The sequence below is a fragment of the Oryx dammah genome, unplaced genomic scaffold, assembly GCF_014754425.2.
Source record: "Oryx dammah isolate SB20612 unplaced genomic scaffold, SCBI_Odam_1.1 HiC_scaffold_26, whole genome shotgun sequence".
Classification (NCBI taxonomy): Eukaryota; Metazoa; Chordata; class Mammalia; order Artiodactyla; family Bovidae; genus Oryx; species Oryx dammah.
The window spans coordinates 63,419,692-63,435,212 of NW_024070210.1; the positions used below are offsets into that span (position 1 = coordinate 63,419,692).

Below are 15,521 nucleotides of genomic sequence, written 5' to 3' on the forward strand. Positions count from 1 at the left end.
CAAAGAGTCAGATACGACTGAGCAACTGAACTGAACTGAATTGAATATAAAGAGTGGAGTGTCGTGGCGGCCAAAGTAGAAACAATTCCAAGAAGGCAGGTGTCACCAGTATCAAATGATGTGTGAAGGTGGAAGAGAATGACAGTTAAGCAAAGGTAGTATCTCTGCTTCTATGCCTATCCACTGGAGGTGTTTTAGGACATGCTTTTGGAATCAAAACCTGTAGAAGGGAAGGAAAGGTGTAGAACTGTTAGAAGAGAAGCTGCTGCGGTCATGATACAGTCTCAAGGGAAGAGAGCTGACCCTGCAAGAAGTTCTGAAGGTGAAGTTGGGGTAAGAGAGATGGGCCTTTGTGCTCCACTTCTGATCAGTCACTAGTTGTGGGTATCCTAGGAAAGAAGCAATGGTCTGACTACCCACAGTTCTCCACAGAGCAACCTTGGTGACCTTTAAAACAAAATTTAGATCATGTAACATCTCTAAGTTCTCCAAAGGTGTCTACACATGCTACTCAGACTGACTGATCCTGGTCTCTCTCTGACCTTACCCATTCACAAGCTTATGAATGGCCCCTCCCATTCACAAGCTTATTTCCCCTGGTCTAGCCTTCAGGTTTACTTCTTTAATCAGCCAGATGAATTCCTACCTCAATGCCTTTCCACATGCTGTTCCTTCTACCTTATTTAATCTTCACACTAACTTCACTTCGTTCATGTCACTCCCTCAGAAACTCCATTCTGTGTTAGACTAAAGTAGATCCACCCCTGACAGTCTGGTCCCTGACACTGATTGAGTTTTCCTCATTAGCAGTTATTATTTCCAGACTGAGTAGTGTAGTTATATAACATGAATATCTAAAAATAATAAATTAATATTATACATAAATAGGTGAATCTTTGCCCTCAGCTGAGCTTAATACTTCCCTAGGTTGAAAAGATCCCCTGGAGAAGAGAATGGCAACCCAATCCAGCATTCTTACCTGGAGAATCCCATGGACAGAGCAGCCTTGTGGGCTAGAGTCCATGGGGTCTCAAAGAGTCAGACACGACTGAGAAACAAACACTTTCAAGCTTAACTCTAAATTTGGCCTGGAATTCATCATGTACTATGCTTTGGCAATGACATTATATTAATATAAAAGACTTTATGTTTAAAGTTTTAGTTAATGATAAGCACTGGATGAATGAGTCTACAATAAGTCTTATATCCTGAGAAAAAGAAGGAAAATGGAATCATTTTGCTTCCCATCAAAAAGAGGAATTATTATTTTCCTCAGATCCACTCAGATTTGTTGACTGTTGTGTAAAATATTGAACTATAAATAGTACCATATCATTTTAATATGGAGGGAGCCAACTTGTTCTGACTTCATTGCATTATACTTTATACAAGTGAAAATTTCATTTTGTCGCAAATATTGTCTTTTTTTCTTTCATAAAATATGTTTATTTATTTATTACTTATATCCACTGCTGGAATATAAGCTCCATTATAGGAGTAACTTTGTCTTGTTCACTGCTAGTCTTGTTTACTTAGCACTAGGAAGAGTCTGAAATATAGAAGACATTAAATAAACTGTTTTCAAACACATGTTGAATTTGTTCTCTAGGAACTTTGGGAAATATGTTTTAGAAGACTTGCAAAAATAAAAGCAGAAATGCAGAGGACTATTACATGAGCAAGCAATAACAATGTGAAGCCAAATAATCTAGTCTAGAAGAAAGATACTTATCAGTTAAAGGAAGGAAAGAGAGTCCTGGTATGACAGAGAAGGAAAGTTTCCCTACTGAAAGGGATGAGAAGGGATATTTGGGTATATCTATACTGAGATGGACTCCTCTGGTAGCTCAGCTGGTATAGAATCTGCCTACAAAGTGGAAGATCCTAGTTTGATTCTTGGGTTGGGAAGATCTCCAGGAGAAGGGATAGGCTATCCACTCCAGTATTCTTGCCTGGAGAATCCCCATACACAAAAGAGCCTGGTATGCAAAGAGTTGGACATGACTGAGTGACTAAGCACACCAGAGTACATACTGAGAGAAGTTATTAAATGAATGGGAGGGAATAAACAGTCAAATAAGGAGGCATTCTATTGTTCCAGACTCTTTGCTACAGAAACTCACATTGAACTAAACTGGACAAAAATAAATGAATAGCTTGTCTTAAATCATCAAATTGAAGGAAGAAGTATGGTGTTGTCTTCAAAAGTTAAAATTAGTAATATGTATATTGTCAATATATTTCCTTTTTCTCACTAAACTCATTTTCTCTTTCTTTCAGACAGTTCCATCATTATCTACTGTAGACTGACTTTCTTCACATGCATATAAGTACCAGTGGCTTCTAAACTGATACCCTTATAACTGAGCAGGATCCTATGGGGTCTTCCAGGGACAGCTATCCCCTTCCCTACCCCATGTTTGCTGCCTGCTTCTTGTTTGTAAAAAAGCTTTAGTCTCCCAGGTCTCCCCTGAATCACAAAAGGCTGGTTCAAGAATGAGTGATTAAAAGAATGTGAACATGTAATAACAACAAAAAAAATAGCAGTTGGGCCAGGAAAACTTGCAATGATTTAAATGATAAGTCAACTATATAGCAGTCACAGAATCTTTAGTTCTTCCCTGAAGGACATAGACAACAATGTCTGATACACATTCCTGCCTTGTTTCACAGATACTAAAACCTTCACTAGGTGGAAGAAGTTAACTGCATGAGGACTGATGATCCTAATCCCTTTGACATCACCCTGCTACCTCACCATGAACCAATAAGAGAACTGTGCATGAACTGATCACAGAGCTTGAGACTCTCTCCCTCCTTTGCCTTTAAAAGTGCTGTAGACACAAAAGGGGAAGGAGAGGGTGGGATGAATTAAGAGTAGCATGGAAACATCATATGTACAATTAGATCACCAGTGGAAATTTGCTGTATGATGCAGGGAGCTCAAATCGGGTGCTCTATGACAACATAGAGGAGTGGGATAGGGTGGTAGGTGGGAGGAACATTCAAGAGAGAGGTGACATATATATATATATATTACTGATCATGTTGATATATGGCAGAAACCAACACAGTGTTGTAAAGCAATCATCCTCCAATTAAAAATAATTATTTTTTAAAGTGCTTTCTTGAAATCTATCGTAGAGTTCAGGTCTTTTGGGCATTAGCCTCCTGTACTCCTTGCTTGGGCTTCCCAGGTGGCTCAGTGGTAAAGAATCTTCCTGTCAATGCAGAAGAAATGAGTTTGATCCCCAAGTCATGAAGATCCCCTGGAGAAGGAAATGGCAACCCACTCCAGTATGCTTGCCTGGGAAATTTCATGGGCAGAGGAGCCTGGCAGGTTAAAGTCCATGAGGCCGCAGAGTTGGGCATGACTTGGCAACTAAACTACCACCACCCTTCCTTGCTTGGCACCCTGCAATAAGCACTGCACTTTCTTTTACCATAACCTGATGTCAGTCAATTGGCCCTACTGCATGTGGGCAAGTTTGGTTTGGTAATACCCTCACAATGTTTTAACAAGTGGAAAGGATTTGTTCTCCAGAACCTGATCGCAAAACAATGAGAAAATCTGTTTGGCCCTCCTTGGGTCAGATGCTTACCCATATGCAAATCACTGTGATGAAGAAAGAAGGACTTGTAAGAGTATGAGTCCCCTTTGAAACAAAAAGTCAAAGAAAAGACAAAAGTAGCTCCTCTTAAGAAGGAATGCATACAAAATGACTTAAAGAGATCGCAACTTTCATACAAAATTTAATAAAAAGCAATTTGTCTAAACATACTGGCATTTTCAAGTGACACTATTAATCACAATTTTAGATATATGGAAAAGAAAGGCAATGACTTTAAGGGATGACTATAACTAAACCCACTGAAGGACATAACCTAGCAGCAGAGTGTTGTGAAATCTCTTCTAATGGACTTTCAATTTCTAGTGTAAACCAGGCTTAGTAACAATTCCAGGAAATGAAATATCAAAAAAATGTATCTTGAAAGAAATATTGATTTATATGAGTGAAAACTTTTTCAGAACTACACCCACATACAAAACAGCAAGCTATGTATTTTTTCTTTGATTTCCTTTGGTACCCAAAGTTATGATCCCTAATCATGTAAATTACCAGCTTTTTTCTTACTCCATCTTTAATTGTTACATTCAATATTATGAATTCCAAAATTCTTTTTTCAATGGAAAATTGTTCTTCTCCTCAGGCTCATGCTTATCACCCGTATTAAATCTTTATGTTTCTATTTCTTAAATGTCTCTAGTTGTATAAAATTGTCTGCAAACAATTAAAGTTAATTAAGATAATTTATCACTTGAAAGTAAAGCCATCTTATCAGCAGGTATCAGCTATCAAGTATTATTTGTTCAGCAAACAAAGAGTAAGTTTCTGGGAAAAGAGTCAGCCCTAGTTACCATGGAAGGCACAAGTAGGAAGGGAAAAAAAAAAAAAAGGATCCTTTCCTAATTCTTCCAGTTTGGAGGAGGTGTTATATTTTCAGAGTCATTAGATGCAATTAGCTAATCATGCTTCTCTAGCAGCTTATTTTGCAACACAACACTATGGATAATTTACACTTTGGCAATCTTCTTGCATATGAATTATGATAAAATTCTATAAAAACAGCAAGTCTTTTAACTGCCAAAAAAGCTCTCTAACCAGATTCCTTTGGAAATTAAATCTTTTTTAGTGTATACAACATGGTAATATTCATTATCAACAGTTATACCAACTTTAGATATGCTTCAGTGTAGGTTTCTTATATAAATAAGCAATTTAAGAAGAACTGAAAATTCTGAGATTTTCTCTGAGTATAAGACAGCCTAGTAAAGTATTACATACTTTTAAAATTTATGAGATGGGCAAGAGAAACCTTCTGAAGAGGACAGGAAAGAAACTTATCAGAATACCAAGTACACTGTAAAATTATAATAAATGGTAATAGCATTATGAGTATTGATGTTAGGAGGTGAAAGAATATTTTAATTTTTGGAAAAATTCCCTGGCTGATGAAACAAATGGTTCTAAAACTTCATAAATTAAAATTTTCATGTCAAATTTGTCCTATAGAGAAGAAAAATAATTTTTCCTCTACTCTTCTGAGTTCTTAGCTGAGATCCTTGTAATAAAAGACAGATTAACAAGAGAAAAACAAACAGGAGTTCATTAAGATAAATACCTCCTGTATACATAGGAGATAGCCATGGAAAAATGAGTGACTCCATGAGGTAATTTTGAATTCAGGCTGAAATAACATCTTAATAGGGAAAGGGGAGGCCTCTTAGGGGAGCATATATAGTTTTTAGGAAAGGTGAAGGAACTCTTAGAAGAACAGACGGGAGCTATGATTTGCTCTTGTTGTTCAGTTGCTAAGTCATTTTAGACTCTGCAACACCCTGGACTGCAGCACTCCAGGATCCCCTGTCTTTCACTATTTCCCAGAATTGGCTCAAATGCATATACTTTGAGTTGGTGATGCTATCTAGCCAACTAATTCTCTGCTGCTCCCTTCTCTTTTTGCCTTCAATCTTTCCCAGCATCCGATCTTTTCCAGTGAGTCAGCTCTTTGCATCAGATGGTCAGAGTATTGGAGCTTCAGCTTCAGCATCAGTCCTTCCAATGAATATTCCTTTCTATTTGCCATGAAGTTACGGGGTCAGATGCCATCATCTAAGGTTTTTGAATGTTGAGTTTCAGACCAGCTTTTTTACTCTTCTCTTTCAGTCCCATCAAGAGGCTCTTTATTTCCTCTTCACTTTCGGCCACTTGAGTAGTATTATCTGCATATCTGGTCCCATCACTTCGTGGCAAATAGAAGCGGGAAGAGTAGAAGCAGTGACATTTTCTTGGGCTCCAAAGTCACTATGGACTGTGACTGAAGCCATGAAATTTAAATATGTTTGCCCTATGGAAGGAAAACTGACAAACCTAGACAGTGTATTAAAAAGCAGAGACATCAATTTGCCAACAAAGGTCAAAGTTATGATTTTTCCAGTAGTCATGTACAGATATGAGAGTTGGACCATTAAAGAAGGCTGAGTACCAAATAAAAGATGTTTTCAAACTGTGGTGCTAGAGAAGACTCTTCAGAGTCCCTTGGACAGCAAAGAGATCAAACCAGTCAATCCTAAAGGAAATCAACTTTTAATATTCATTGGAAGAACTGATGAGGTACCTGAAGTTCCAATACTTTGGCCACCTGATTCAAAGAGCTGGTTCATTGAAAAAGACTCAGATGCTGGGAAAGACTGGGGCAAAAGGAGAAGTGGGCAGCAGAGGATGAGATGGTGAGATATTAATAGCATCACCGACTCAATGGACATGAATTTGAGCAAACTTCAGGAGATAATAGAGGACAAATGAGCCTGGTGTGCAGCAGTCCATAGGGTCACAAAGAGTCAGACATGACTTAGTGACTGAACAACAACATTTTAATATGAGTTGCCAAGGAAAATGCAACACAGTCAAACAGTAGATGAACAATCCATTATTTATACGGAGGTTAGACAAAGCAAGGTCATCTTCAGTAATGGACATCAGTCCTTCATGGCTAGCAAGTCCCTCCTGGTCATCAACACAGGACTTAAAAATAAGTCTCTATTTTAAAACAACACGTTGAACTATGTTCAAGTACTGTTTTACTTTCTACAATTTAAGAGAAGTTTCTTTTTTATACTGAAATAGAGTGATTAGCTTTTAATTTGTATCAATTTTTATTTGGATCCACTGTTACAGAATTCTGAAACTGAACTCTCATGTCTCCAACAGTAATAGAAAATATTTTCCACAATAAGCAATGTTCTACACGTATCAAAGAAAGAATCATAAAATCTTTTCAGACAGCTAGTTATTTTCTGGAGGAATTCTTTTTTATTGTGTAGAGAACTAATGAAGAAGCATGAGAAAGCCAGCTACATTATGGTCCAAATTTTTATGTAGCTGACAAAATCCTAAGGGCATGTTAAAAGCAAATGATATACATGAGGAATTAGACCTATCAAATCTGAAACAGATGAATTTGAAAAATACTGATCGGTTCAGAAAAGAAGTCACTTTCCCCAAGCTTTTCCATTTTCAGTTTGGCATGATCTAGGATTACAAAATGCTGAAAGCATCAATGTTTAATTCATCTTGAAAGTACTTGGAGACTAAGCAGAGTAAAAATTCTTGTGAAAGTATAAGCAACAAATATTTACAGCCCAAATTTGGTGTTACTGATTGCAATTTTCAAAGTAAACAAACTCCCTATTATTAAATCCCCAAAACAGATTTAACTGTTAAAACACAACCCCAAAAAAGAGGTACACTGTTTAATTAGGTCTTTGTGTAAATGTTGTATATTTGCATTTATAAAGGCTTTAGCCCATCAGGGTAAATTGACTTAATGCTATGCTAAAACTGCTAAAAGGCAATGAGGAACAGTCATTTTAAAAATTAATTTAAAACAATTTCTGAATGTGCCATGGGAAAACAAAAGTCATTAGACAGTATTATTAATATTCACAGTAGCTGTTGCACAATCATGCAGCAAGTCTCAATGTTCAAACTTGCCTTCTAATATAGTATCTTCAAATATTCTATTAGTCTATAGTTCATCATATACCAGTAAGCTGCAACGAGCTTTAATTTCAATTTCTTATCAGTTTATCAGATTGTTCACAGAGAAGTGTTTGCTCAACATGTTTGGGATAAATTGTTCTTCAGTTACCTTAAAGAAACCTACCAAAAAGCCTCCTGTTACTGCCAAAAGCACTCCTGTAAACAAACTAAGATTACTTTTTCCCATCTGCCTGACTTTTCTGTTCAGCATGTCCAGGCAGCCCTTAGCTTATGAAGCATCATCTTCTACTGTATCCTCAGTAGATACAATAGGTACATCTGTTACCTATGCTTTTATTTATGCTGCTTTCACCCTTAAACAATATCCTAAGTATCTGCAGTTATCTACACAAACTGAAATGTTTGTATTAAATCTTACAGTTGAAAATATACATCAATGTATATGACTGGCCAAACTGGCTCTGGGTTAGACTTGGCCTAGACTTGGGTCTAGTCAGGTTCAGTCCAGCATTTAAGATCTTATGTTCTTGCTTGAACTCAATAGAAAGTAAGATAATCCCTTCCCAAGGAAACATTTCCTTTTATGAATCATTTTAACACTCTCAAAAACCAAGATTTCAAAGTCACCTCTTCCTTCTGGGACTCCCTGGTGGCTCAGACAGTAAACAATATGCCTGCAATGCAGGAGACCTGGGTTTGATCCCTAGGTTGATCAGGAAGATCCCCTGGAGAAGAGAACAGCTACCCACTTCAGTATTCTGGCATGGGGAATTCCATGGACTGTATAAGTCCATGGGGTAGCAAAGAGTCAGACATGACTGAATGACTTTCACTTCACTTCACTTCTTCCTTCTAGTGGACTTTATCATTTTGTTTCTTATAAATCAGCTGTAACTTTTATTGCTAATATTTTTCTTCTAAAACATCTTTTCTTACATCTGTTTTATAGTAGTGTCCTAAGTATTTCAGTAGGCTCAAACAAAAATTTTAAAAGATAAAATTTTTTTAAGATTTTTATCTATACAACAATATAAATGCATTTTTGTTAACAGACTCTTGCATACATGTAAAACTGGTCCAGGACCCTGGATTTTAAGAAAGTTGTAGAATAAAAGGATCCAAATACAGTAACAGGATAAAATCCTAAAATGATTCTTTTAGAGTTCATTATTATGTGTGTAATAGTAATCATCTTGTTTTAAAACGATGTTAAAGATTTATGCTTATATAAACTATCTGGCTTAATATACCTAGTAATATGTTAACTATGAGTGTTCATAAGTCAATAGTCTGTTCTAGGTCAGTGCAAATTAAAGAAAAGGTTTATTCTTTATTAAGAGTGCTGAAGATAATCTATGAATAAGAATAGAAAAGATCCTGGAGGAGAACAAGATGGCAGAGTAGTAGGTGGACATGGAGTACATCTCTTACCATGGATCCATCAGGAATACACCTCAGACACAGAAGTGCATGCCGAACACCAGCTCAGTGTGGACAGGAGCACCTGACCAGAGGAAAAGAATATATAGAACCACGCAGAAGGAACTAGGGGGGAAACAGGAGTGTAATAGGACTGGACCTGCCGTCGGCAGGTGGGGGAAGCAGGGGTCTGATCCCCACATCAGGGCAATTGTCTGAGTCAGAGGAGAAATATTTAAGGCTGAAAGTGAAAAAGCTGATCTGTGGCAGCCTAACTGGAATGAGAATCAGACAGTCCTTGCCGCAGCCATGCATACTCCAGACAGGGACATGGGTCCCCTGGAAGGTGCAGTGTCTGGGAGCTGGAGTTTGGGGAGGGTGGAGTGATCCCAGGGTGAGGGCTGCTGTTGACAGTGGAGAGACGGATGGAGGAGAGGTGAGGGAGGAGTTTGTGATGAGAAATGGCTGTGGAGGAAAGCGGGCAGCCATGGAAGCAAGGTGATTCTGCTGAGTCACATGAAGGGGGCGGAGCCATTGAGAGGGTAACAGCAGGAAGGCCAGGGTTCTCCAAACAGAGGAAATAGGCTTCAAGTGCCAGACATTTTTTATCTCTCCCTTAAGTGGCAGGGGGAAACAAACTCTCTATGGAAATGTTTTTTTCTTAAGCTATGCTAATGAAATTATGCTTTGGAATTTGCCTTTCTTCAAAATGGTTCCACCTAAGACTAACTTTTTTTTCTTTTCTCAAACCTTGGGCTGATAATAGTTCAACAAACCAGTATACATATCAATTGTTTTATGGCTGGGGGATGACACACCTTGTGCCATCCTATCTCAAAAATGCATATTGTGGAAAAGGGCCTGGTGAAACTCCATCAGCCTTGAGGTGTCTCTCTTATCCGATTTCTAACAGATAAAAAACAGCTGGCAAAACTAGCAGGGTAGCACTCTCCATCCCCCTTCTGATTGTCTATGTCAGAAGCTTTCTCTGTCCCTTTTCATACTTTAATAAAACTCTGCTACACAAAAGCTCTTGAGTGATCAAGACTGGTCCCTGATCCCGAAATAAATATTCTTCAAAGATCACAAATCCAACGCCATTCACCATAAGCTATCACCATCACCATAGCCTCTCTCTCCCCACATGCCAGCATTGGCAGCTGAACAATAGAGAGGCTGGCCCATCAAACGCCTGATGCACTGAACTACAGGGCAGGACCTCACCAAGGGTGCCCCTTTAAGTGCCTGATCCACTGATCTACAGAGTAGGACCCCAGGCAGGGGGCCCCTCTATGTGCTTGAATGGTCAGAGCTACGGAGAAAGACTGGCCAAGGAGGTCTTTCCATAGCCAGCTACAAGAGGCTCCAAAAAAGCCTTGGATAGGGCCATAACTCCTGCAGCAGAGGCAGTTTGTGTCCCTGCATACTTGGCACTACCAGTGTCCCTGCAAGCCAAGCAGCTGCACCAGCTTCACCCTCAGCTCTCACTGGGGCAGAGCTGCCACAAGGCAAAAAATGTCTCATATTTATGCACACAGGGTCACTTCGGTATGTCCAACTCTTTGTGACCCTATAGATTGTAGTCTGCCAGGCTTCTCTGTCAGGGAAGGAGGTTCTCCAGGCAAGAATACTGGAGCATATTGGTCAATACTTGTTGCCATACCCTTCTAGATCACTATATTTCCTGCTGCCCTAGCCACCAACTCCCCTAAGTACCTACTGCTGCCAGAACCCCTGCGACTCACGCAGCTGCACCACCTCCACACCTGGCCCTCATAGGGGCAAACCCAAGTCCTCCAGGGCAGCCTCAGGAGCAAACCCCAGTGGACGACCTACATGCAGAGGTGGAAATAAAACCACAATTGAAGCCCAGGGGCAGTGTGGCTAAGGAAGACCCAAAACCTTCCCATCAGCTGTACAAGCTGCAGATTAAATCCACATGGTCAACTAGGCAGACTCTGTGTCTATGGAATATATAAAAGGTCATTGAGAGGTCCCACAAAAGAAAACACACTAGTTCTGACAGCTGTGACATTGGAGGCAAGAACAAAAAGGAGTAGGACCAGATTACAATCTGAGCTGCCTCCACAGCAGGTCCAGAGATCAGTACAGTGTTGGAGGGCATCCTAGGGATGTGAGGTGCACTGTGACTCTCAGAGAGGGAAATAACTCAGACAGCAGTGACTCAAGAAAAACATTTATTATTCTTATGTTTGACTTTCTCTGTAGAGTCTTTTGAATTTTTTTCTTTTTCTTTTTTTTCTTTCGCCCTCTGTTGTAGTCGTCAATTTTATTGGCACTATGAAGTCTCATTAAGCCTCTACATTGGGTTTTTGCCTTCTGTGAAGTTTTCCTTTTTTATTTTTTTTTCTTTTCTATTTTTTTAATTTTAATTTTTAATTTTTCAAAGCTATTATTATTTTTTCTACATTTATTCCTTTGTTTGCTTTTCCTACTGTTCTTTTCCCCTTGCAGTTAATCTTTAATGTATACAAATCTTCATCTGCCTCTATTTAACTTTGCATATCTATTCTTTCTTTCTTTTCTTTCTTTCCCTTCCTCACAACATTTTATTAGTTTTGCTTTCATTGCTTTATTCCCCAACTGGCACCTTGACTAGTTTTGTTTTCCAGTTTGTGCTTTAGTTAGGTCTTAACTGGTAAATATACTTTTTGATTTACTTTGTTTGCTGGGTCAATCAACTGTACTTTATTTTTGTTGGACTGTTTTCACTTTCCTCATGGGTGGATATGTATATGTGTATATTCCATTATTTTAATTATTATTTGCCTGATTTTGTGACTGCCATTTGTCTGGGGTTCATCTCTGGTTTCTCATTTTTGGATATTTCTTTTAATCTCACTTCATGCCATAACAAACCGCTTATGGAATCTTCATTCGTAAACAGAGATCAGGCCTTGAGCTGGAGTGGGAGAAATGAATCCAAGACCCTAGACCACTGAGAACTAATCCTAGGGAGTATCAAATAGTCAGAATTCAGACGAAGGTAACCACTTGAACAAGACCTGGCATCACCCAACCACAGGTAGCACCCTTTGCAGGACACATCATCTAAACAACAAACAAAACAAAAATACAAACCCAATCATCAGCAGACAGGATTACCACTTCACTCAGTCTTTCCCATCAGAGGAAAAACAAACAAACAAACAAACAAAAACTCACCACAAATCTCATCCTATAGGAAGCTTACACAAATCACTGGACCAACCTTTACAGTGCTGTTCAGTTCAAAGGCTCAGTCGTGTCTGACAGTTTGCGACCCCATGTACTGCAACATGCCAGGCCTCCCTGTCCATCACCAACTCCCAAAGTTTACTCAAACTCATGTCCATTGAGTCGACGATGCCATCCAGCCATTTATCCTCTGTTTTCCCCTTCTCCTCCCACCTTCAATCTTTCAAAGCATCAAGGTATTTTCCAGTGAGTCAATTCTTTGCATCAGGTGGCCAAAGTATGGGAATTTGAGCTTCAACATCAGTCCTTCTAATGAATATTTAGGACTGATTTCCTTTAGGATGGACTGGTTGGATCTCCTTGCAGTCCAAGGGACTCTCAAGAGTCTTCTCCAACACCACAGTTCAAAAGCATCAATTCTTCGGCACTCAGCTTTCTTCACAGTTCAACTATTACATCCATACGTAACTACTAGAAAAACCATAGCCTTGACTAGACGGACCTTTGTTAGCAAACTAATGTCTCTGCTTTTTAATATGCTGTCTAGATTGGTAATAACTTTTATTCCAAAGAGTAGGTGTCTTTTAATTTCATGGCTGCAGTCACCATCTGTACTGATTTTGGAGCCCCCCAAAATAGTCTGTCACTGTTTCCACTGTTTCCCCATCTATTTGCCATGAAGTGATGGGACCAGATGCCATCTTAGTTTTCTGAATGTTGAGCTTTAAGCCAACTTTTTCACTCTCCTCTTTCACTTTCATCAAGAGGCTCCTTAGTTCCTCTTCACTTTCTGCCATAAGGGTGGTGTCATCTGCATATCTGAGGTCATTGATATTTCTCCCGGCAATCTTGATTCCAGCTTGTGCTTCATCCAGCCCAGCGTCACTCATGAAGTACTCTGCATATAAGTTAAATAAGCAGGGTGACAATATACAGCCTTGACATATTGCTTTCCTGATTTGGAACCAGTCTGTTTTTCCATGTCCAGTTTTAACTGTTGCTTCCTGACCTGCATACAGATTTCTCAACAGACAGGTCAGGTGGTCTGGTATTCCCATCTCTTTCAGAATTTTCCAGAGTTGGTGGTGATCCACACAGTCAAAAGCTTTAGAATAGTCAATAAAGTAGAAGTAGATGTTTTCTTGGAACTCTCTTGCTTTTTGTGTGATCCACCAGATGTTGGCAATTTAATCTCTGGTTCCTCTGCCTTTTCTAAACTCAGCTTGAACATCTGGAAGTTCGTGGTTCACGTACTGCTGAAGCCTGGCTTGGAGAATTCTCAGCAATACTTTACTAGAGTGTGAGATGAATACAATTGTGTGGTAGTTTGAACATTCTTTGGCATTGCCTTTCTTTGGGATTCGAATGAAAACTAACCTTTTCCAGTCCTGTGGCCACTGCTGAGTTTTCCAGATTTGCTGGCATATTGAATGCAGCACTTTAACAACATCATCTTTCAGGATTTGAAATAGCTCAACTGGAATTCCATTTGAGAGGTAAGAAAACTTTGTTCATAGCGATGCTTCCTAAGACCCACTTGACTTTGCATCACAGATGTCTGGCTCTAGGTACTTGATCATACCATCATGATTATCTGGGTCGTGAAGATCTGTTTTGGTTAGTTCTTCTGTATATTCTTGCCACCTCTTCTTAATATCTTCTGCTTCTGTTAGGTTCATATCATTTCTGTCCTTTATTGAGCTTATCTTTGCATGAAATGTTCCCTTGGTATCTCTAATTTTCTTGAAGAGATCTCTAGTTTTTCCCATTCTATTGATTTCCTCTCTTTCCATTGATCACTGAGGAAAGTTTTCTTACCTCTCCTTGCTATTCTTTGGAACTCTGCATTCAAATGGGTATGTCTTTCATTTTCTCCTTTTCTTTTTGCTTCTATTCTTTTCACAGCTATTTGTAAGGCCTCCTCAGATAGCTATTTTGCTTTTTTTCATTTATTTTTCTTGGGGATGGTCTTGATCCCTGTCGCCTGTACAATGTCACAAACCTATGTCCATAGCTCTTCAGGCACTCTGTATATCAGATTTAATCTCTTGAGTCTATTTCTCACTTACAGTGTATAATCATAAGGGATTTGATTTAGGTCATACCTGAATGGTCTAGTGGTTTTCCCCACTTTCTTCAAGTTAAGTCTGAATGTGGCAAAAGGAGTTCATGATGTGAGCCACAGTCAGCTCCCAGTCTTGTTTTTGCTGACTGTATAGAGCTTCTCCATCTTTGGCTGCAAAGAATATAATCAATCTGATTTTGGTATTGACCACCTGGGGATGTCCATGTGTAGAGTCTTCTTTTTTGTTGTTGGAAAAGGGTGTTTGCTATGACCTGTGTGTTCTCTTGGCAAAACTCTATTAGTCTTTGCCCTGCTTCATTCTGCATTCCAAGGCTAAATTTGCCTGTTACTCCAGGTATCTCTTGATTTGCTACTTTTGCATTCCAGTCCCCTATAGTGGAAAAGACATCCTGTTTGGGTATTCATTCCATAAGATCTCGTATGTCTTCATTGAACCATTCAAATTCAGCTTTTTCAGCATTACTGGTTGGGGCATAGGCTTGGATTACCATGATATTGAATGATTTGCCTTGGAAATGAACAGAGATCATTCTGTCATTTTTGAGATTGCATCCAAGTACTGTACTTCTGAATGTTTTGTTGACTATGATGGCTATTCCATTTCTTCTAAGGGATTCTTGCCCACAGTAGTAGATATAATGGTTATCTGAGTTAAATTCACCCATTCCAGTCCATTTTAGTTCGCTGACTCCTAAAATGTCAACGTTCACTCTTGTCATATCCTGTTTGACCACTTCCAATTTGCCTTGATTCATGGACCTGACATTTCAGGTTCCTACGCAATATTGCTCTTTACAGCATCGGACTTTGCTCTGTCACCAGTCACATCCACAACTCGGTGCTGTTTTTTGCTTTGGCTCTGTCTCTTCACTCATTCTGGAGTTATTTCTCCACTTATCTCCAGTAGAATATTGGGCACCTCCTGACCTCGGGAGTTCATCTTTCAGTGTCCTATCTTTTGCCTTTTCATACTGCTCATGAGATTCTCAAGGCAAGAATGCTTAAGTCGTTTGCCATTCCCTTCTCTAGTGGACCATGTTTTTTCAGAACTCTCCACCATGACCCATCCGTCTTGGGTGGTCCTTCATGGCATGGCTCATACTTTCATTGAATTAGACAAGGCTGTGGTCCACGTGATCAGGTTGGTTAATCTGTGTTGCACTTTTCAGTCTGTCTGCAAACTTTAGAAGGGCAGAAATCAAAAGGAAGAAAGAATTCAATCTGTTGCCTGGGAAAAGGAGACTTCAAACCCA

The 15,521-nt window shown here is 39.2% G+C and overlaps 1 pseudogene; it reads left to right on the forward strand.

Moving 5' to 3' along the window:
• The first annotated feature begins 201 nt into the window (after positions 1-201).
• LOC120853654 overlaps positions 202-15,521 on the forward strand; it is a 35,887-nt pseudogene continuing 20,567 nt past the window's right edge.